The sequence below is a fragment of the Rhinolophus hipposideros genome, assembly GCF_964194185.1.
Source record: "Rhinolophus hipposideros genome assembly, chromosome: 9".
Taxonomy (NCBI): domain Eukaryota; kingdom Metazoa; phylum Chordata; class Mammalia; order Chiroptera; family Rhinolophidae; genus Rhinolophus; species Rhinolophus hipposideros.
The window spans coordinates 71673512-71697108 of record NC_138055.1 but is presented as its reverse complement, the minus strand read 5'-3'; the positions used below and the strand labels follow the sequence as shown (position 1 = coordinate 71697108).

The 23597-nt window shown below is 37.7% G+C and overlaps 1 long non-coding RNA gene across 1 annotated transcript in view; it reads right to left on the bottom strand.

Annotated features, from left to right (window-relative positions):
* The window catches only part of LOC308502343, a 112362-nt gene that overhangs the window by 32721 nt on the left and 56044 nt on the right, over window positions 1-23597 (bottom strand). The window contains exon 4 of the long non-coding RNA XR_013994024.1: window positions 2966-3136. This is a non-coding gene — a long non-coding RNA (uncharacterized lncRNA). The remainder of the gene's footprint in view (window positions 1-2965; window positions 3137-23597) is intronic.

The following is a 23597-nucleotide window of genomic DNA, read 5'->3' as shown; positions in this document are numbered from 1 at the left end:
CAGTTTTATCCACAGGTTACATGAATTACAGCTCTACACATGCCGAGATCAAAGGACAAGGAAAAATAACTATTTGAAAGTTCTTCCAGCAGAGTAAGAGTTCCCCAGAAAAATCTCTCCTCAGTTCTTATTGGCCCAAATTGTGTCACATGTCAATTTCTAGACCAACTACTGACAAGGTATATAGGATTACCTTTATTCCCTTTAGACCTACCTAGAACTGAAGGACATGGACTCTGTAGGGGAGGGGTTGAGACCCGAACAAAATTTTGGTTGTTAGGATGGAAAAAGCAGGAAATAGAGTCTGGCTAACAATAGTAATTTCACTGTAGCCCTCTCTCCCTGCAGCCCCATGGCATCAGGATCGGGGAAGGGCAAATTGGTTTTCCATCATTATGTGTTCAATTGACATCAGCTGAGATGTACATTTTTCCTTCTGCTCTTTGATGCCTATGATCCCTTTGACAGCCACCATGGTTTCCATGGACACCGAGTCCAGGCCCCTGGCAACCCTGCTGGGCCTTCCTCATCCAGCCACAAGAAATCTCTGAGTCTGCTGGTTCTCAGGCCCTTGTCACCATACCACATGTAGCCCCAAGGGAAAATGCTAGTTTTCTAGGAAAATGATCTTTCAACAGCTTTTCATACAATCCAGGAAAGTCTTATGAGGCTGTCTCTCATTCTCTCTGCCAAGACGGTCTCAGGTAAAACTGAAATCGGACCCTGACACTGAAACCAAATCCTGATAGTTTTTTATTTTTCCTCTCTGTAGTTAGTGCTGTGTGTGAGTGTGTGTGTGTGTGTGTATGTTTCAGCAGATAACAACCAGGCTTCCTCACGGTGCTCCAGAGACCACTAGATAAAACCAGAGCAAACTGGCCCCAGAGGCTGGATCAGGAGCAGTTAGCAGCCAAAGATGACTGTAAGCTGACCTCACGAGCATAGTGGAACCAAGATTTATAGAATTTAAGTAACAGAGATGACACTGTAACCACCTGAGGCCCTTTAAAAAATGAGAAGTCCATCAATAAGGAAGATCCAGTCCCTCGATCAAATATGGACACATACAAGACTGACCAATCCAACTCTGCCAGGTTGAAATGACCTTCTTCCCCTGCCCTCTTTCATGTCCCTTACCTTAGATGGCCTAGTTCCAAGACTATCCAGTCATACCCCCTAAATTAGCATTAATGAATATGCATAGCCCCTCCTCAACCCTATTCTTAAATTTGCTTCACATCTATATTTGGGGAGACAGTTTTGTGTTTTCTCCCTGTCTCCACTTTGGGCTGCCTCATGAACAGAAACCTCTGGTCTCTGTAAAAACCTGTTGCCTAAGAATCTGGTGTCTCTCTACGTGATGCACAAAGTACCCACAAGTTTGGGTCAGTAACATGACTGGGCGACAGTCCCATTTTCTGTTAAGTCTGCCCCTTTGGAGCAGCCATTTGTAAAGCTTCAACTTGGCATGCAGAAGCAATTAGCTTTTTTAACCCTACAAGGCCGCTCTGGTAAAGTGTTTCAGTTATTTTGAAGGCATAAAACTTAGAGAAACTCTTGTTCCATACATAGACAAACATATAAAGCTGTTTATTGTTTCATTTTTGTAACCAAAAGAAGCTATAAACAAACGAAAGTACCAACAACATGGAAAAATAAATTGTAATCTATTTGTATTACATACTACTACTAAATACTTTAGATGAAATAACTAAATCTATATACATCAACATGGCTATGTCTAATACATATAATGTTGAATGGGAAAAGTAAGTTGTCAAAAGATATATACATTTTACATTATGTACATTTTAAAGCACTTTTTCATGTGTGTAGCAAAAGTTTATTTTTATTGCTGAATAATATTCCATTGTATGGATGGATATCCTACAGTTCATTTAGCTAATTCATTTGTTGATAGATATTTGGTTCATTTATAGTTCTTGACCATTACAAACAAAGCCGCTATACATATTTGTGTATAAGTTTTGTGGTGCTCATATGCTTTTATTTCTCTTGAGTAAATAACCAGGAGTTGAATGATGAAATTATATGATATGCATATATTTAACTTCTGAAGCAATTGCCAAAATGTTTCCCAATTTTATGTATCTTAGACATTCCCATTAGCAATTTGTGAGTTCCAGTTCCCCTACAACCTTGATATTAACTGTCATGGTCAGTGTTTTGAATTTTATCCATCCTAATAGGTGTGTGGTTGTATTACATTGTAGTTTTCCCACAACCAATGAGATATAATTGATAAATAAAAATTGTGTATATTTAAGGTGTGCAACTTGATGTTTTGATATACATATGCATTGTAAAATAATCACAGGAATCAAGCTAATAACCATATTCTTAGCCTCATGTAGTTACCGTTTTCTGTGTGTATGGTGAAGACACTTCATACCTACTTTCAGCAAATTTCATGTATACAATATTTTTAATTATGGTCATCCTGCTGTATACTTATTCATTTTTCATAACCGAAACACTTAAAGCATTTTTGTAATAAGTATGCAAAAGAATAGACACAAAGAATACACACTAGCATCAGAGTAGGGTTGCTTCTAGAAAGATAGGGGCTTAAAAGGGATGCAATGGGATTGGTGAGGTGCTCCAATTGCATCTACAATGTTTTACTTCTTTTTTAACAAAGAGATCTGATATTAAATTAACAGTCGGTAATTCTGGGATATAAGTACTCATGTCTTTGTTACACTAATCCCTGTACTAGTCTCTATGTTGGAAATACTTTGTAATTTTTTAATTAAAATAAATATTTTAACATAATAATTTTAGAAAATGATTACCAGCAGTTTACTATAAATCAACGGTTCATACTTTTGGGGTTTTCATGAGTGCAGGAAGTTGTAATATTGGTCAGGATATCTGCTGTCTTTTCCTGGAGGAAGTTTGTACACCCTCACCATGTCGAACTCAGCAAAGGCCATGAACTTACTTTTTCCAGCGGGATGTTGACGGAAGTGATGCACATCCCTTCGGAGCAGAAGTTTTAAGGAACTGCTCCTGGTTTTCTATGTCTGTTTTTTCCTCTGCCAAGAGAAATCAGACGTCTCAGATAGGTGCTGCTGTGTTGCTGCGTTGAGCCAGCAGCAGGGATGTAGCCAACCTGCAATGAACATGTGGCATGAGCAGAAATTAAATTTGTTCTCAAATCACTGAGATCTGGGGTTGCTTACTTACCTTAGCCTGATTTAGGCTGTCCTAACTGACACAATTTAAAAAGCATAATAAATGAAATACCAACATAGCATGGGCTTTCAAAGTCATTATTAAGCTCCTACCACCATTTTTTTTTCAATGCAGAAGACATTATAGGAAAAAAAAGAAGGGTTATTTAAACTCAGTAAATGCAACACATTGAACTTGACTATGCCTCCTTAGCTACTACAACCACAGCCCGATTTGGCATCAGATTTATGAAAAGCTTCATCACAGACTGGCTTTAGGGATAAACCAGTGATGTCAATCAGGAGTATGCAAAGGGATAGACATACGTTCAAATACCTTTAAGGGAATCAACACTCCTTGTATCTTCAAATCCATTTGCATTAATTTCTAAAACTGATAATCTTAGTAATTACTAAAACTGATATACTTGATAGCCTTGGTAGTCTCTGGCCAAGTGCTATGCTGGTATAACTATCGTGCTGTACTTTGTGTTGTTAGAGTACTCTGTTCCCATCTTCCCTTTCTCCCATTAAAAAAGAAGAGCTTACCTCCCACACAATTGAAGGTGATACAGGTACACTGTTTGGGGTATAGAAATCTATGGGATGTCTCTCATAGGGACAGTTTCAAATATTGGCATCTGGGCTGAGAAAGTAAATGATTCTAATGATTGGTTACCAAGTCCCCTTGCAGGTCAGGTGGCTTCCAATTCTTTAGCTTTCGATACCATTGAAGCAAGACTAAGCAGTTGTCCACTGATCATTAAAAATATACATGTTGGAAGAGTGCTTGGTCCTATTTGACAAGTAACTCAGAAGTCATTCAAATAATTGAGCTATACTGCCTATAAAATTTCTTCCAGTCCCATTACTTATTTCTGTGAATGAGGAGGCTTCCTGAGGCTTACAACTAAAAAAAAATGATAGAGACAGCATCAATGCTGACCCTTCTCTCGTTCTAGCAATAATAAATATTCATTTATTATTATATAATTATATATTATATAGTTCATAGATAAGTGAACTCAAATTTTTAAAAGCCCTATTTATCTCATTAAGAACTATATTTCCAAATAAAGCACTACTCCTTAGTGTTTCATAACTACCGATCGATATTTGTGTTTTTAATCAATTGTGTACTAAAAATATAGATAACTATAGCCTTATAGTCACAGGGAAGTTTTGTAATTTAAATTCTAATTTATATACTTATTTTTGTTACAGAGAAATACATATATTAAATATGATATATATAGTATTATATGTTTAACATTATATGCTTACATAAATAAGATATATATATGTGTATGTATATATATATATGTATATATATATATATATATATATATATATATATATATAAAACATTTAGATATGTCTGTTGAGGAAGTGGAGTTCCAATAAGTTTAAGGAGGAAAAGGAATTATATGAAAATTATTTATTTAAAAGAACTTGCTCATGTAATTTTAAAATGGCTGATGGCATATATATAAAATTCTTTAGATTCTATTTGGAGTCCATTATATAATTTAAAGGGGTGATACAGTAGTTTTATTTTAATACGTCAATATTCACAAACTAACGAGATTATATTTCTTACAATTATCTAAATTTATAATTTTTTATACATCAACTTAAAAATGTACTAGAATTTTTCCAAATTATTCCGAGAAAGGTATAAACCGACTGCAGACCGCTATCTTATTCCCCAAAGACCGGCCCTCTCACTCCTGTCCCTCATCTTTCAGCTCCCAGTAGGCTCCCAGCATCGTCCACACGATGGCAGTAGTGTATGTGCAGAAAGAGGGTTTTCCAAATCTAGAGGACTGCTACGTCTTTCCCATATTTCATTTGTAATCAACATGTTAAATAAACAGTTTACACATTGCATTAGAACAACAATGTCCACTGTGACTTACCACTGCTAAATTTCAAACTATTTCATTAAATTTTCCAGTTATGTAACAAATAAGCTATAGCTATAAATATCAGCACTATACAAATTTCTTTTCACCCACCTGGGAATGACCCGGACATTAAAATCATTTTTTACACACCTCTCTGCTTTGCTATTCCTTGTTGTTTACAGTCTATGCCTACCCCCTCAGCTTCAGTTGCTAAGCAACTAAAAGCTTTGTTGTTCTTGAACACTAACCATTAACTGCCCTAATTTTCTCTAATGAGAACATGGCTGCCGCCCAAATTACCTTCTTTTCCTGAAAAACAGAGCAGGACGCTTATGACTTATGCTGATAGTAAGGCAACCCACATCCCAATAGATAAATGCAGGAAAAGAAAACCCAGAATTCTCAAGCAGCTCTGAACACAATGCCTAGACACAGATTTCATATTGCCTTAGTAGAAAGATCATGATTATTGAGTATCCACTGTAGGCTAGGCACTGGGCTTCACATTTATTATTTCTTTTAATCTTCAAAAGTGTTAATTCTTTCAATAGTCAACCCTATTTTTTACATCCCAGGACAGAGTCACTTTACAAGATTCTGTTGGCTGCAAAGTATGCTATTTTTTTTCAGAAAGGATTATTGACAAAAGGGAAGTGGGAACAGAAAACTTTGATAGGTAACTCATTGAGTATAAACCAGTGATTTCAATCTGCAGTGTGCGAAGAGTTTTCAAGGGATAGGTTTACATTCAAATAACTTTTAAGGGAATCAGCTTTCCTTTGACCTTCAAATTCCATTTGTATTAATTTCTAAAAACTGATCATTTTAGTAATTACTAAAACTGATAATCTTGCCAGCCTTAGTAATCTCTGGCCAACGGTAATTCCTAGGCAATTTTTTTTAATTTTAATTTTCACTTTAATTTTCTTCATCAGAAAGCTGAGACCAATAGAAGTTAAATGATTTGCCTCAGTCACAGAGCCCGCAAATGGCAGACTTAGTTTCTGTCAGACTCTCATACCATCCTGGCACATTGCCTCTTGCTCATATTGGGTTTCAAATTACTATCTTAGCTCATTGATTCATAAAAAGGTGTCCTTTGGTCCAACATGTAAAAGTATGATGAGAATTTCTACAGTACATTGGTATGCATGAATAGAATATTTACAGTCTCTCTGTGAATGGAGTTGGACTGACCCAAGTTTAAACCTTGCTTTGCCACTTGTATAACCTGAGAAAGTCACCTCCTCAGTTTGGCCTTCTATAAAATATATAAGTAAATAGCATCTACCTCATAGAGATGACTTAATGTATTAGTCAGGTTATGCTAAACTACTGTGACAAGTGGACTCCCAAATGTGTAATGACTCAAACGTTACACAAGTTTTCTCCTCACTCCCACTGCAGTTTAAGGCAGGCATAGTTCATTGGCAAGTGTATCTCTACTTCAGGCTAACAGGTTGATGGCAGTTCTATTGTCTTCAACAGAAGACTTTCAAGATCACCTGACGCATCTCCATCCAGGTAAACTAGAAGTAGGAAAGAGTGGGAGAAGCATGTTTGGAGGCTTTTTAAAGTCACACCTGGAGGCTGGACACCACTTCCTTTATTCTATTGGCTGAAACTTGGGCATGTACAGCCATCTGCAAGAGGCTGGAAATGCAATGTGGCTGAGTTCCCAAGAAGAAAGGATTTAGAATTTGGAGAACATCTAACAATATCTGCCAAGGATCGTGTTTCTGTAATCATTTCTTATCACACACATGGTAAGAATTCAATAAATGTTAGCTTCTTGCCTCCCTCCCTCCTTTCTTTCTTTCTTGCTTTTTTTTCTTTCTCTTTCCATCATCCATGCCTCTATATAGAAAATACATTTCATACCAGGCCTAACTATTGATTACAGTATGACAACTCTTCAGTTGACATGAAAACTGTAAAGTGGAGATGAGATGATTTCTACAGCAGGCAGCTTCTTGTCGAGCAGGAACCTAAGCCTGCTCAGTAAACATTCGCTATTTTAATTATTATTATGATTTCTTCTTTTCTAAGTTCTCATTGGCTACAAAATACTTGATTTACTAAACCACAAAATAAATATTCAAAGCCATACTGCATTCTCCATGTTTCACTTCATAAATATTCTAGAATATCGTAAGTTGTCAGAGTTGAAAAGGCCTCTCAAGGTCAATTTGTCAAATTTTCTCACTTCTAAAGTGAGAAAATAAAGTGGAAAGTGAAGTGGTGTACCCAAAGTCACATAGCTAGTCAATGGCAGCACTGGGGCTCTTGATAGCTAGTCAAGATGAGGAGGAAAAATGTATCCAAAACCCGTATCATTGCTCAAGCAATGGTTGTGATTATTGAAGAAGTACGTATAAAGCACTTTGAGAGCCTAGCAGAACTTAACAGAAATGTGGAAAGAGTCCTATTTCCTCACAAGGATGATGTTAAAATGTCACAATTTTATCTAGAATCAGTATCATTTTTGGTTGAAATCATTTATCAAGTTAGCTAAACAATTTCAATGCAAGAAAAATAAATTAGGAGAGTTAACTTTTGAGGGTGGAAATAAAGTGAGAATTGGGGAAAATCCAGACCAGGTTGGGAGAATGGCTTTGTAAAGACAAACCTAAATGAAGCAGATGTTTGCATGAGGTGGGGCCAGGAGTGGTGGTGCTGGTGGAGGAAGGGCTTCAGAGCCCAGGAACTCACATAAAGAGAGGTGTGTGTTTTTTTAACCTATTTATTAAACACATGAGAGCTTGAATAGCAAAAAATCTCAGAAGACAAGTGGAAAGATGTCATGACATCATTTCAAAACAAGCAAATTAATTCTCAGATTGCAAAATGACTTGCCAAAAGAAACAGCAGAGCTGGGACTTGAACCTGCTCTTTAGCTTTAAACCAACATACGAACTTCTGACAATTAAGTTCGCGAACTTGTTACACTGATGTTGCTAACCTTTTTTGATATCAGAGGGATTATTCATTAGAAATTTTTACCAACTGGACAAAGAGTTAACCAAGTGTACTATTTGGAAGTGCTGAAAAGGCTGCGTGAAAAGGACCTGAACTTTTTGCCAACAATTCATGACACTTGCATCACGACAATGCACCAGCTCACATGGCACTGTCTGGGAGGGAGTTTTTAGCCAGTAAACAAATAACTGTACTGGAACACCCTCCCTACTCACCTCATCTAGCTTCCAATAACTTTTTTCTTTACCCGAAGACAAAGGAAATATTGAAAGGAAGACATTTTGAAGACATTCAGGACATCAAGGGCATTATGAGAACAGCTCTGATGGCCATTCCAGAAAAAAAGTTCCAAAATTGCTTTGAAGGGTGGATTAGATGCTGGCATTGGTGCATTGCTTCACAAGGAGAGTACTTCAAAGGTGACCACAGTGATATTCAGCAATGAAATAAGTAACACTTTTTCTAGGATGAGTTCGCGAATTTAATTGTCATACTTGTTTGCTATAGGAAAGGGAGCAGTGTGTTATCAAAGACAAACTTCATTTACTTCATGATTCTACTATTACAGACCATGGTAGATTGATTATAAATATGGTGACAATGCTCCACTCACCCCCCCACCCTCCTTTATTCACGCCCATTGCAATATGACTTTGCAGTTCTGTCAGCTTGTAGAGTCCATTATCCCCTTCCCTGAAATCTGGTTTTCCTTGTGACTTGCTCTGGCTAATAGAAAGAAGTGAAAATGATGATATCACTTTGAAGCCAGACCATAAGGGACCTCATGTGTTTCAGCTTACTCTACTTTGAACTCGTGCCTCCATCATGAGAAAAAAATCTGGGCTAGCCAGCGGGAAGACGAGAAACCATTTAGTGTAGAGTTGATTCATGTCAGCAGAGACATTCCTAAACCAGGCAGCTCCCAACCATCCCACCAGCTCACAGGAAAGACATGAACAAGCCCAGCCAATGTCAACCAAGCCCGGCCAAGGTCAGCTGACCTGCCCACTATAGACCAGTGAGTGATAACAAATGGTTGTTTTAACCCATTACGTTTGGGAATTATTTGTAACTCACAAGTTGCTAACAAAACAAGGGGAGTCTTGCTCAGAACTATATTGAGGATCAATCCATAAATATTCACCCAAACATTACAGTGTTATATTGGAAATATGTGTCAACTTCCTCTAGTTTCCGCAGCTTTCTTATGTAACTGGCAAAATGTATGTTGCTCCTGTTTCTGCCAAAAATCCTTAAATGAAAAATAATTACTTTTCTCAGTTACAACCATATCCGAATTAAATAAATGCTGAACAAATATTTTAAAATATTTATCCCAAGGACAGCAAACAATGGGATTGCCATGCTTCTTTCACCTTTCTTGCTTTGTATATAGATCGTGGCATAAAAAATGCTCTTAGGGAAGTGTATTAATTGTTCCCGTTTCCTTGAGAAACATCAAAAGCAAGAGGAGTACTTTTTTAGTCCAGAAATAGAAACATTAATAGGGATTTGAGAGGTAAGATCAGGTCAGAAGTTGATGGCTGAAAAAGACATCTCATTCCTCTTAATCTATAGTCTCCTCTCCTTCCTGAACAACACGTCCTGTGCCACTAAGCAAACGTGAGCCTTTCGAATATCAGTTCCAGACACGAGCACATCTTCAGACTTTGCTGAGTTTGGAGTTTGGAGGATCAAGTTTCAAGAAAACCAGGCAAGTCATTTATGAACTATGTGAGAATGGAAATTCCATATGGTTTCTGACTTGTAAAAGTATAATAATATTTTTTAAAAACTCTATCTTCTCCATCCAAAGTTGTTTTCTTAAAGTATAACCTTGTCTGGTGGTTACGCTCTAAAAGGAAGTATTTTTAAATGACTCCTTTGGAAGTAAAAAGTTATTCATGTTCACTTTTCACAGTCTGCGTCAGCAAGTATTTCCATATGCTGGTCGCCTGCAGGCTGTTGGTGCCATACAATTGACTGAAGACAGCCTGCATTTCTTCAGACCTCGGGTGGATAGAAAAAGGAACGTGATTTGACAGTTAACATTTTAGACCTACTTAATATTGAATCCATTTAAATAGAGAATAAGGAACTCAGTTCTCTTATACCAGAGGCCAATTATTCTCATGCTTAGCTTATGAGAAAGTATCATTCAGTGGTTTAATGGTAGGAGAATAGGTTTTAGATTCCAGTCTCAGCTCTGCATTTCCTTGCTTGTGTGACCTCAGCTTCCTCCTCTGTAAAATGGGGACAATTCTAATGTCACAGAGTAGTTTTTAGGAAAGTATGCCAGGTACATAACACAAAAACGGCTAATATTTACTGAGCTGAGCACTGCCCAAATTTGTGACATCTCATTTAAACTTCAGATGAGGAATTGATTGAAACTTAAAGGTTTCATGCTTAGGCGATAGCTTGCAAATGGCAAAGCTCGTATTTAAGCGCAAATGTGTCTGATTGGAACCCTCATTCATGCTCTTCCTCTCCCCTTCTACCAGCTTGTTACAGATAAAAACAAGACCCAAGAGGGAAAGAACTTGACTTGCTGGCTTCCCACATGAAAAAGGGATACTTGCTAATTGCTCTGGTTGTTGATCGAGAGACAAATAAACTTCTGTTGTTTTTGAGCCATTTTATTTTGGGGTCTTGTTTATCCGTTTATTCTACCCCAACCAACACACCTAACAGGTACAGAATTAAAAGCCAAATAAATTAGTTGAATGATGTTAAAGGCTAGCAGTATCAATCCGTCATGCCTAACATCCCCAGCTCCAGAGGAGAACATACATGAGAGGCAGTAGAGCAGGGAGTTAAGACCGTTGCAGACAGACTGAGCTCGGGCCCCAGCTCTACCACCGACTCACTGTGAGAAGAGCAGGTCAAGCATTTCACGTCGCTCAGCCTTAGTGAGCCCACGTGTAAAGTGGGGATCATGGTAATCACCTAAGTTCTGTCCGGATTAAACACTGTTATGACATAAAGTGCTCAGCACAACAAATACACTCTATGACAATAATCCTATCTATATAATGGCCAATTGGGTAGGAAAGTTCCCACCAGCTGGTCAGAGCACACTTGCTAAAGGACAGAACTGGTGACACCTTGGCAATTCTTACTCTTCAGGCTGTCCTTTTCATTTCCAACTTATCTTCCCCATCCTCCTTGTTCTCAGAGCAGTCCTTCAGATGTAACAGTAACATTAATTAGGGTACCACTTTCTCTCACATTCCCTCTGGATTGGATTGGATTTCCAGTCCTTGCCATGCTTCCTTGGATCTATGACATTTCATTGTTATTTTTTTAAGGTATTCATCCATCATGTGTTATTTTACTACTTTCACTCTAAGAGAGCAACATTATTTGTCTCTTTCCAAGTTCTAATACACACTATACTGTCAGTCCCAACTACTAATCACAGATATTAAATTCTAGGCTAATGTGGCCCACATATCAGTGGGACAAAACCCAGATGAAGAAAGAGTATCTCCACCGGCCAGCTTGGATATCCCACAGAGTAAAAAGAACTCTCCGATCCACTTACACCTGACAAGTACTATCCATCACTGGAGGATAGCCTGATACGAATTTTCTAAATCAACCAACACAACAACATCATCTGTGTGGCCCTGCATCACGTGAGGAAGGATGTAAAGTTGCCCTCCACCTTCATTTATCCTGACAAGGTAAGTCTTGGGAGCCACCCCAAAACCAAAGAGACAACCTCAAAGGGGCATGTCTCCCCTCACTGAGATGGCTGTTGTCATGAGGAGATTGTCCCTGGATCCTGAAGACTTCCCTCCCTGTTCCTAAATTTCACTTTTTGCTGGAATCTTGGGGCACAGCAGTTGCATAGCAATATGCACAATAGGCCAGGAGAGTTAAATCATTTTTTATCCCCTTTCCATTGCCTTTTTCCATCCTACACATATTCCACCAGTGCCAGACCTCTTTAGGGTGTTTGGTTGTATGTCATTCTCCATAGATAAAACTCCCCTCCAAGTATCACCCTCACTGTTTAATGTTCTTTAAGTCTTTCTCCTTTGCTTTGTCTTAATAGTTCGTATAATAAACTAGATAGCACAATAAATAGGAGTGCTGATTATTCCTAAGGCAATCTTGTTCTTATTCTATATTTTCAAGTATCCAGCAAAATTCCTTTGGCTTCTCTTGGGTCTAGTCACCATGGTTATAACCAGACTTCCAAGTTCATGAAAACCTTCCACAACACATTAAATTGTCCTCAAATGCACCATTTTTTACTTGACTTAATTGGGGCTACTTGGATACAGATGTATGATGGTTACAGTATTTTCTGGAATAACTTCAACATTTACTTTATTGCAAAATATTAAAAACCACATTGTGTTCACAGTAATAATATTCAGCTAGCACTTTAACTCCAGTACACTTGGCACACCTAAACTTTTTCCTCCTTTTCTTCTATTCTAAAGCTCTTCAATATGTGAGGCAGAAGGGAAAGTGGAAGTTATTCAAACAAATGGATATAATTCTTTGGAAAATGCTATTACTGTAATTTTTTTCTGAAACACAAATTAAACCAAAGTTATTAGACTCTCTACCAAAGTTTATACCATGTTTCCCCCAAAATAAGACCTAGCCAGACCATCAGCGTTAATGTGTCTTTTGTAGCAAAAATCAAAATAAGACCCGGTATTATATTATATTACACTATATTACATTACATTACATTACATTATATTATATCGACCCCATCTTATATTATAGTATATTATATAAGACCCGGTCTTATATAATACAGGGAAACATGGTAGGAATATATATATTGATTAGCATTTTCTCAATACTACAGATCAGGAATTGGCAAAGAATAATAACCCCAGCAAATCCAGCCTGCAGCCTGTTTTAGTAAATAACATTTTATTGGAACACAGCCATGCTTATTTGTTTATGTATTGTCTATGGCTGCTTTCACACTGCAACAGCAGAATTGATAGCCTGCAAAGCCCAAGATGTTTACTATCTTCTCCTTTATAGAAAACGCTTCCTGACTCCTGCTGTAGAGGAATGATTTTAAGTGAATCGATTTATATTTGTGAGGTTGAGGATGGGATGAAAGATGATTTCCTCTTGATTAAATGGCAGTTTATACTAAGGATTTCTCCTCTGTACCAGGTTGAATAGTATCCCCCCCAAAATTCACGTCTATCCAGAACCTGTGAATGTGACCTTATTTAAGAAATAGGGTCTTTGCACATGTAATCAAGTTAAGATGAGGTCATACTGAATTAGGGTAGATCCTAAACCCCGTGAACATAAAGGAGCTGACCAGACAAGATTAGTGACTGAAGGTAACCACACAGGATGGTCTGGGTAGGTCGTGGCAGCTAGTCACGTCCCGGGTCTATAGCTTCCTTAGCAAAGGTCAGCCTTTACCTTAAGCACATCCTATCCATTGTTCTTATGTATCCAACAAAATATACCTTTGCAATGTCAGAGTAATTTTTTCCAGACCCCTCAGAGGCACAATTGCCAGCACCAGAGCACGAGAGCACAAAACTCCTCACTGTTATCTTGTTGCTGGCAATACCATCTCTATTCACTGTGAAATTTCAACGTTAACTATCCTGTACCAACGAATGCAAAAGAACTACATATTTCTCCATTTTACTTTTTATCCAATCCCAGAGATTTCTCCACTTTGCTGTCTTCCGCTTCCTTAATCTATCACCAATGGGTTTCATGTAAGCTTCCTTACATTCTCTCCTTTGATTCTAAATGCATAAAAAGAAAAACTGCCAGCAAAACTGCCATTCTCTGGAGCATTTTATCAGTCCTTTGAGATTTTGCTTCTGAGTCAGCCCTCAGATTTGGCGCAAATAAATTATAATTTTCTATATGTTTGGACTTTCTTTCATCAACAATCCAATGACTAGTGTCCTTAAAAAGAGAGGGAGATTTGGAGACACAGAGGAGACACACGTAAAAGAAGGTTATGAGGCATAGATTGGAGTGGCACTATCGTAGCCAAGGAGTGCCACAGCCAGTAGAGGGTAGGAAGAAGCAAGGGGAGATCCTTCTGTAGAACCTTCAGAGGGAGAATGGCTCTGCCGACATCTTGATTTCAGGTTTTTGGCCTCCAGAAATGTGACAGAACAAATTTCTGTTGTGTTAAGCCACCTAATTGGCAGTAATTTGTTACAGCAGCCCTAGGAAACTAACATACCATATTTTGCTGTGTATAATGAGCTCCTGTGTATAAGGTGTACCCATGTGTTTGGCCCAAATTTTCAGGGGAAAAAATCTTTCATTTTAATTTTTTAATTCAAATTTTTATTTGTTTACATTTAGGTACTTGTTTTTTTGTATTATAAAGGAATTTTAGCATTTATTTTTTAACATATTATAGTACAAGAAATTTTATGTAATAAATAATTACGAAACACAAGAACAGATACAAGGTAGAAGAAAATTTATGTACCGGTAACAAATTTACGATATTTACGCATCATAGAAGGCCAAGAACTCTTTGTTGTTGTAAATTTGTCGTAAGTTCAACAAAACCAATTATCGTATTCCAGGGTATTATTTTGCATATGGATATCGTTATTGATTTATAGAGTTACATTTTTAACTCATAAACATAAATAAAAAAATTTAAAACATTTATATAGACATGGAATTAGTATCACCCATGTATAATGCACATCCTTATTTTTCCCTCACAAATTTGGGCAAAAATGTACACATTATACACAGCAAAATGCGGTATCTTCTACTCAAGTTTTAGCTGTGAAGACCTCCAAATACTTTTCTGCTTTACCATAAAAGGAAGACCAAGTAGCTAATGTAACCATAGGTCACTGATGCACAGAAAAATTTAAATTCATGTAAAGATGACATAAAATATTTTTTCAACTCTATAAGCTAGGATTGGGTTGGAATGGAGATAAGAAAGGGGAGAAGAATTCTAAAATTAAGGAGACAAATCAGATAACAAGGAATTATGTGTTCTCATAATGCTCACATTCTTTACCTTAGCAACACAAAAAGGTTTTTAGTTCTATCAGCTTTCAGAACCATATATTGAGCATTTTTTCCTCCAGTAGATACTCCCTCTACTTTCAGCACTCTTATTCTGATATCCACATTGTTCATTCCTCATTTCTTTCAGGTCTATGCTCAAGCGATACTTTATCAAAGAAGACTTCTCCTGTCACCTCATATCACACACACACACACAAAACCTCTTTGCCCAGTCCCTCTGTAGCCTCTTCAACCTGACTTTTCTTCTCAGCATTTACATGGATTCATTTGTTTATTGTCATCTCTCCCCACTAGCATATTAACTCGATGAAGTCAAAAACTTTATTCTGCTTTAATCACTTATGTTTCTCCAATGTTTCTACTTATCAAGCAGGAACATGGGGAGACAAGGTTGATGGCCTGAATTCAAATTTTGGAACTAGCACCTACTAGTCATGTGACCTTGGGTAAATTATTCATTTCTCTGAGCCTAACTGGCTTGCCTATAACACAGATATCAGAAGATTAGTAACAATATATACCCAACACATTGTAGCTTCTCATATAATATTATTGTCGATATGGAAATATGAAACTTTAAAGTGTAGTCACTCCACTCTGCATTCTCAAGTTTCTAGAGTGTGTAAGGGCAGACATGGGTTCACAATTGAGATACATGAAACTAACCTTTAAAAATAACTTTTCACAGCCAGAAATATAACCAAAATGTCTTCATCAGATTCATAGGAATTCTTAAGATTCGTAAGAACCGATTCATCATTTTATCTTTGAGGAAGATGATTTTTAAAACCATTAGATTAGCTTAAATTAAAAAGGGAATACAGTCGTGCACTGCTTAATGACAGAGACACATTCTTAGAAAAGCATCATTAGGCGATTTCATTGTTGTGCAAACATCACAGAGTGCGCTTACAAAAACCTAGATGTATAGCCTGCCGCACACCTGGGCTGTATGGTACAGCCCATTGCTCCTGGGCTACAGGCCTGTACCGCATGTTACTGTAGAACAATATGACATTAAATCAAGCACAAGAGAAAATGACACAATCAACAGACATAGTAAACACAAAATGTATGTGCATAACACGGCATACTGTTTCACAGCAAACTTTTTTTATAAGTAGAAAGAGTACATCTAAAATAATGATAAAAAGCATAGTATAGTAAATATATAAACCAGTAACAGTCATTTATCATTATCAAGTATTCTGTACTGTACGCCATTGTATGTGCTATACTTTTATACAACTGGCAGTGTAGTAGGTTTGACACCAGCTTCACCACAAACACCTGAGCAATGCGTTGTGCTACGACATTAGGGTGCTACGATGTCACCAGGCAATAGGGATTTTTCAGCTCCATTATAATTTTATGGGACCACAATCGTACATGCGTTCTGCTGTTGACCTAGACAAGTGACTATACTTAAAAACTAGGTAATGATATCTAAGGTCAGGGAGTGTAGTCACAACTCAGAAGGGTCTATCTGAGAATAAGAACTATCAAGAACCAAGGCACTGTCTCTCTCTTCTTCTCTATTCCTCCCTGCCTTTCCATCCCTCTTTACACCTCTCAATCTTTTTCTCCTGTCTCCTCTTCTCCCTCATGCCAACTTGTCTAAAGTTGGAGACTCACTTTTCTCTGCCTTTCTCTGCTTCCACAGGCAGACAATGGTTGCTATAGTCCGGCTCCATGGGACATCTCACTTGACCAACAACCAACCAGAGCCATGTCTCCAAGTGTGATCTGCACCAGAATCTCATGAAGGTGCTTGTTGAAATGGACGTTTCTGGAACCCACCAGAAGTGAAGTGCTGATTTCTTTCCTTTCCACAAGCTCTTCACAATCCTCAGAAGGAGGCAGAGTCACAGCACATGTGTGGCCAGAGGAGCTCGCATCTGGAGTAGGACACCGTCCTCACAAATAGGAATGACTTTTGAGGAAGTTACAGATGCCACTAAACACCCAGGAAGCTGTAGAATGGACTCTGGAATGTTGCTATGAAAATGGTTTACACTTCAAGAACCTCACATATCAGCAGGAATAGTCAAGAACCTCCAGGAAGGCAGTTTCTACCTTCCTAGTACCTTTTAAATCTCTCCTGAATGCATTAATTGGCAGAATTAAATGAATATTCAGAACCCTGGATATAGGGAATCTAGAAAATGTAGCTTTAACTTTGCAGCTGCTCCAACTAGAAAAAATGGAGGTCAAATGAAGGTCAAATATAGTATCTAGAGCAAATGGCTTCTTTATCATTTGCATAATTTTATAACATGATAAAAATTAATTCACCATATTGTCTTTAGATTTTCCCATTGAGATTTATCTTTAGATTATCCCCTGTTTAGAAGAGAAAAAATAAAACATTTAAAAGCACTCTGATATCTTTTAGAAGCAGTAGAAGTACACTATTGGTATTCTTCCATTTGGCCAATTTGCTGTCAAGTCGTTGGATTAAAGACATGCAATCTGAATGTCATCCACAAGCCTTCCGATCCCAGTGCCCAAGTAAAATTGGATCAAACCCCAATCCCAAATACCACAACCTGTGCAAGTGTAGGGCCTACTCCCAAATTTCTGTGAATTCCACATGGACTTGTTCCCAAAGTCAATTTGGCCTTGGTACTCCTACTTCCACAGATGCTCTTTCTGTTAGGCATTATTTTGATCCAGGTGAGAAATTTAACCCTTCTCTAATTTCCACACGTTTCTATTCACAAAATATGAATAAGGTTAATAGTTTTTACTGACAATGATACAACACTGCAAACAACTTTGAACAATAGGCACTGTAGTTCTTAAAAGATTCTCCGGCCACTCCAGTCTCCTAAGTCTTAATGACCCCAGTCTACTTAGCTTCAGCCATATTCAACCTTGTCAGCTGAGTTGTCTGTTCTCTAGAGCAAGGGGAGAAGCTCTCTTTATCTAACCCAGAACTGTTTAATCTTCACTAACTGACAGGCATGTATTTGTCTGCAAGTAACAGAAATCAAACTCCGATGACAAACAAATAGGGGTTTACTTTTCTGACATAGCAAGATGTACAGAGGTAAGCAATTCAGGGCTAATGATTACATGAGTTTCCCAGGCTCTGCCAGTCTTTCTGTTCCACTAATTCCAAATTTCATGTTAAACTCCCAGAGGCATGGAGACTTCCTTCTGTTTTCCACCAAAATTCAAAGGCATCCAAACCACAGTCCCTGAGGGCTTCCAAAGCATGTTTGTGGACTGCAAATCACCATACACCAAAGAAATGGAGTATACGTTATGAACAGTACACTTATTACTGACTTTAAGATATTATTTCTACTAATAAGAATAATACTACTTTAATTCTACTTTATTTTAGTGGTAGTGTGAGGGTTGTTACACTAGTCTTAAAATACATGTACAACATTTATTTATGATAAGGTAGGTTGTGGATCTATTCTTAGACTACCTTTCGGTGGCCCAGACATTACACCAGAATATATTGCTGCCTTCACTCGAAAATCGTCTGGGGAAAAAAATGAGTTTAAGAAAAGTTCACAAATTATGCAGACAAACTGGCTGTGTTTGCAGCTGTGTGACCAAACTACTTTTCTATCGGGCTCTAAAGGTCTCCAGTCCAACTTAAAGAATGAAGTCAATCAAAGGTAGGCTAGACACAGTACATAGAATGCCACCTTCGGTACTCTTTCTGCACCTTATCCTGCTTCCCCATCCTCATGGATTTCCTTTCTTTGTTTTAGATACAGTAAGTGTTCCAGTTCCCTTCACCATGTCACCCTATCAAAACAAGGAAGGATTTATGAAGTGGGTATATGCATGTATTAAACGGTTGACTAATGACACTTTGCTGAAACATAGTCAAACTAAACATTACCTCATTTAGACATTTGCATTTTGTTTTTCACATCAAATTATAGAGTGAAAGATTGTTCCTAGTAAAGGAAATTGGAATGTGCAAGTATGTAAGGAAATAGAGGGAGAATGAGCACAGGAACTCTTAAAGCGGATCTCTTTTGTTGAAGCTGAAGACAAACCTAATTAAGTCCTCTTAAGGAGATTTGCAGATGAGAATGAGAACTGGTAACCTCCCCTTTTTCCCCCTGCTTATGAGACCTATCCCAAAACAGAGGGTATAAAAATATTGATCACCATCATCCTGGCATACCGCATCCCTTCAGCTGTAATATCATCTGAGATCTGAGACTCCTCTCATTCTGTCATGACTTAGGTCTGTCTCTGTAACAAGAAACAGACGAGAGCTGCCATTTTTGCCTATCAGTCATGTGGCAGGACTGTGTCCAGGTCTTGTTTCACAGGACTAATCTCCTCACCTCTCCCTGGGAGATAGAATTCAGTATTTCCCAAAGGGTTTCTGAGGACAGATTGCATCAGAATTACTTGTGGTATTTAAAATGCAGATTCCAGGGCCCTGCCACAGTTTTATTAAATCACAACGTTCTGGAAATCTTATGCACACTAAATTTGGGGAACAACTAGATGCAATTTTTAGCCCTGTTTTACAGCTCAGCAGTATAGAGAGAGATTAAGTAACCCACCCGTAGTCACATCGCTACTAAGTGGAAGTGTTCTGACTCTACCATGCTTGCCCCTAATCTCTAAGCAGTGCTGCATCTAATACTACGCGTGCATTACGGAAGATTCTGAGCATAGCAGGAGCTGTTCTCTTCCAATAACTATCTCACCACGCCCAGGGTCAAATTAGATGAGTGCTGCTATCACTCTGTCTGGGTTCAAATCTTGCCCCTCCCACCCCTTTTCAGCTATGTGATCCTTTACTTAACGTTGCTGGATCTCAGTTCTTTTATCTACAAAATGGGAATAACTGTACCTACTTCATAGGGTTGCTGTCAGGCTTAAATGAATTACTACACAGAAAATATTTAGAACAATGCTTGACATATTGTAAGTGCTGAGCGTATAAGGTGTAAGCATTTCTTGCTTAAACTTAACCTTAATTTAAGTTTAGGTTAAACTTAAACTCACCTAATGAAACCCTGGCCAGAGAGCATCTCTAACTCAGAGTGCATTTTGTATTTTGGGGTTCACTTGACAGTTTATATTTAATTTTTGTTTTTTAATTCTACAGCTCTAATCTACCTGATTACTTGAAGGTTTTTTTCTTACATTAATTCTACCCTTGTATTTCTGACTAAGGGGATTATTTGATATTTATAAGCTTGGAAAAACAGCCACCTCAGTGTTATTTTAGAACGTGGTATATATTAAAATTGATGGATAAATGTCACCATTCAAAAATAAGTAATGCTCCCAAAAGTTTGCCCTTTATGCTAGTGTGTGCTAGAAATTTTGGAAGAGCTTGAAAACATCAAAGTATACAAGGTAGCCCATTTATCATTTCCCACCAGTTACCTCAAAGCATTTCCAAAAAAGAAAAAAAGATTAACTTCTCTGATGGAACATTTGAATGATGGATGTTCACCTTTTTGTGTCTTTACTTTATTCTACCCAACAGTTAGGCAGAACAAATTGATATAAACAAGATTAGATAGATTACTAAACTGTTTGATTAAAGTTTGAGCATAAAAAATTCTTTTTCTGTTAAAGTACATTAATGCTTGTAGCCAGAAGCACTTGAACTTAAAAAAAAAAAAAAAAAAAAGTTTTGAAGTAAAATTTCAAATAAAAATTATTTTTGCTAGTTCCTCAAGCCTCCTGATTTTCCCACATTACTAAGAGTTTTCCATGGGTATGGCAAGGCCACATGCTACCTCAAAATCCAGTCATTCCTGCTACTTTTACAATTTTCCTGTAATTATTTAAAGTGCTTTCAAATTTATGCCAACTTAAGCAACAGAGGTAGAGTTGCCAATCTTGTAGCCAAAATATCATTTTCTCATCTTCCCCAATTCATTTTTGTGAAATTTTGCTGGGGATGAAGGCAAGCTTTCAAGCTGGCTGAGTCTAACTCAATGAATAAGCATGAGTTTCACGAAAAGCCACTGTCCTGCTGTTGGAGTTAGGAGTGTCACAGGATGGAACCATTGCTGACTCTATGGCAACCAAGAATAGTCCAAGGAGCCTTTCCATCGTAGAGAGATGGCCTCCAAAGCCAAGCCCTCCACTTCCTTGCAGATCTCTGTTACTCTTTAAGCTCAAACCACTCCACCAACCATCAAGATGACTAATAATTGTTTTACATGAAGCAAAATGACATGAACAACACCTTCCTACTCTAAATCCTAAGAAGGCTACGCTTTTCTTACTGTGGCCATAGTTGTTGACTCTCTACCATCCATTTACCTCCTATGATCAGCATTAGCCAGTCAGGTAACTCATTTCTGTTTGGTTTGGGAACAGGCCAAAGAGAAGTGAGTAAATCTAGCCGAGAAGTGAGTAAATATCTATGCTGAGTGGTGGCAGTGGGGATTTCTGGTAAAGATTAATCCACACCTTAAAAAGAAAATTGGATGAGAAGATTCCTCTTCTTCTTCTGCATGTTGTCAAGTCATAAAAGTTTAAAGATGAAGCTAGCAGAATCAGCCAGAACCCAAAGGTCACAGAGAAGCAGAGAAAGAGTGGTGGATATAATGCACCTGGAGCTCTCTTTGTCTCTGGGCTTCTTATTATATGAAAAAATATCATTTACCATTGCTTTTGCCAGTTTGAATAAGAGTTTACCATTCATTGAAGGTGAAGTCATCCTGTTACAAACTCCTTCGAACACAAATTGCTCCAGCTTTGGTTTACTTATACTCATCCTCTATCTCTGTGCTGAGGTAGGGAAACCTGAAGAGTAAATGATGGATTTCTGGAGACTTAGAGTGGATAAATAGAAGAGATTAAAAACTCAAGGGGCCCCAGTCATCAGGAGGCCCCTACACTTATGTGAGTTTTACCGCCTCGAGCCCTATCAGGTTCTCATAGTAAATATCAGAGAAAAATCCCAAAAAGCTTCTGGTAGGAGGAGAGGAAAAGGAACCATTTTAAACATACCAGAACATTCTCTTTTTCTGAACAAGGTCTTCTCTCAGGGGAAACTATTTAACCAGAGCCTAACATGCTGGAGTTTTATCAGAGCCTAACTGACCTAAAGGAGAGGAAATACACCAAACCTCAGATCCAGGAAGCTCAGAGAAGTCAAGGCAGGAAACATAAATACACCTAGGCTTTCACTATAAAGACACATATAAATTAAAAGTAAATGGATGTGGAAAGATAAACCATATTAACGCTAATCAAATGAGAGCAATAGTAGCTATATTATTTTCAGACAGAGAGGAGACTTCAGAGCAAGGAAAGTTATCATGGGCATTACATAAAGAGGGGCATTACATGATGACAAAAGGGCAAACTCCCCAAGAAAACATAACAATCCTTAACATGTGTGCTCCTAAGAATAGAGCATAACATAAATGAGGCAATAATAGACCCGCAAGGAGAAATAGATTAATTCACTATTATAGTCACAGGCTACAACACCCCATTATCAGAAACAAACAGATCCAGCAGGAGGAAATTAGTAAGGACATTGTTGAACTGAAAAACAACATGAATCAACTGAATATAATGAGCATCTATGGACCACTTCATCCGACAACAGTAAAATATACATTCTTTTCAAGCTCACATAGCACATTCACCAAGATAGACCACATTCTGGGCCATAAAACACACTTGAGCAAATTTAAAAGAGTAGAAATCATATGATGTCTTCTCTCAGATCACAGTGAAATTCAATTAGAAATCAATAACAGAAAGATAGCTGGAAAATCCCAAAATAGTTGGAAATTAAACAATACGCTTCCAAATAACATAGGTCAAAGAAGAAGTCTCAAGAAAAATTGTAAAATATTTTCAACCAAAGGAAAATGAAAACACCAAATGCTGGTGGGGATGTGGAGCAGCAAACAAGAGCACCCATTATTGCTGGTGAGATGCAAAATGCTACAGCCTCTTTGGAAGGCAGTTTGGTAGTTTCTTACAAAACTAAACATATTCCTACCATATGATCCAGCAATCACGCTCGTTGGTAGTCACCCAAAGGAGTTGCAAACTCATGTTCACGAAAAAAAAAAAAAAAAAAGCCTGCACGTGGATGTTTATAGCAGCTCTATTCATAATTGTCAAAATTTGGAAGCAACCAAAATATCTTTCAGTAGATGAATGGATAAATACACCATGCTACATCCAGACAATGGAATATTATTCAGCACTAAAATAAATAAACTACCAAGCCACGAAAAGACATGGAGGAAACTTAAATGCATATTACTAAGTGAAAGAAGCCAATCTAAAAAGGCTACATACTGTATGATTCCAATTATATAACATTCTGGAAAAGGCAAAACCATGGCGATAGTAAAACTGTCAGTGGTTGCCAGGGATTGGGGGAGGGACAGGATAAATAAGTGGAACACAGAGGATTTTTAGGTAAATACATTGTAACATGTTGGATACATGTCATATATTTGTCCAAAACCATACAATGTATAACACCAGGAGTGAA